At 41.8% G+C, this 970-nt stretch overlaps 1 non-coding gene across 1 annotated transcript; it reads right to left on the bottom strand.

The window, feature by feature from the left end:
- Positions 1 to 448: 448 nt before the first annotated feature.
- On the bottom strand, positions 449 to 556 carry LOC148565421 (small nucleolar RNA R71). The gene has a single exon (XR_015884498.1). It is a non-coding gene; the product is annotated as a small nucleolar RNA R71 (small nucleolar RNA).
- Positions 557 to 970: the final 414 nt, after the last annotated feature.

The following is a 970-nucleotide window of genomic DNA, read 5'->3' on the forward strand; positions in this document are numbered from 1 at the left end:
ACAACAATCCAGAGACAACCTTATTGAAAATTTCGAACAAGTAAAGGAGATGGCAGCCGAACCCAACAACAATAATGCAAGGAGAATGCTTGGTGACTTTACTGCACCTAATTCCAATTTACATGGAAGGAGCATCTCCATTCCTACCATTGGAGCAAACAATTTTGAGCTGAAACCTCAGCTAGTTTCTCTGATGCAGCAGAACTGCAAGTTTCATGGACTTCCATCTGAAGATCCTTTTCAGTTCTTAACTGAATTCTTGCAGATCTGTGATACTGTTAAGACTAATGGAGTAGATCCTGAAGTCTACAGGCTCATGCTTTTCCCTTTTGCTGTAAGAGACAGAGCTAGAATATGGTTGGACTCTCAACCCAAAGACAGCCTGAACTCTTGGGATAAGCTGGTCACGACTTTCTTAGCCAAGTTCTTTCCTCCTCAAAAGCTGAGCAAGCTTAGAGCTGATGTTCAAACCTTCAGACAGAAAGAAGGTGAATCCCTCTATGAAGCTTGGGAAAGATACAAGCAGCTGACCAAAAAGTGTCCTTCTGACATGCTTTCAGAATGGACCATCCTGGATATATTCTATGATGGTTTATCTGAGCTATCAAAGATGTCATTGGATACTTCTGCAGGTGGATCCATTCACCTAAAGAAAACGCCTGCAGAAGCTCAAGAACTCATTGACATGGTTGCTAATAACCAGTTCATGTACACTTCTGAGAGGAACCCTGTGAGTACTGGGACGCCTATGAAGAAGGGAGTTCTTGAAATTGATACACTGAATGCCATGTTGGCTCAGAACAAAATATTGACTCAGCAAGTCAATATGATTTCTCAGAGTCTGAATGGAATACAAGCTGCATCCAACAGTACTCAAGAGGCATCTTCTGAGGAAGAAGCTTATGATCCTGAGAACCCTGCAATAGCAAAGTTAAAATACATGGGTGAACCATATGGAAACACCTACAAT

Source organism: Arachis ipaensis, chromosome B5 (assembly GCF_059453495.1).
Source record: "Arachis ipaensis isolate K30076 ecotype BB chromosome B5, ASM5945349v1, whole genome shotgun sequence".
Taxonomy (NCBI): Eukaryota; Viridiplantae; Streptophyta; class Magnoliopsida; order Fabales; family Fabaceae; genus Arachis; species Arachis ipaensis.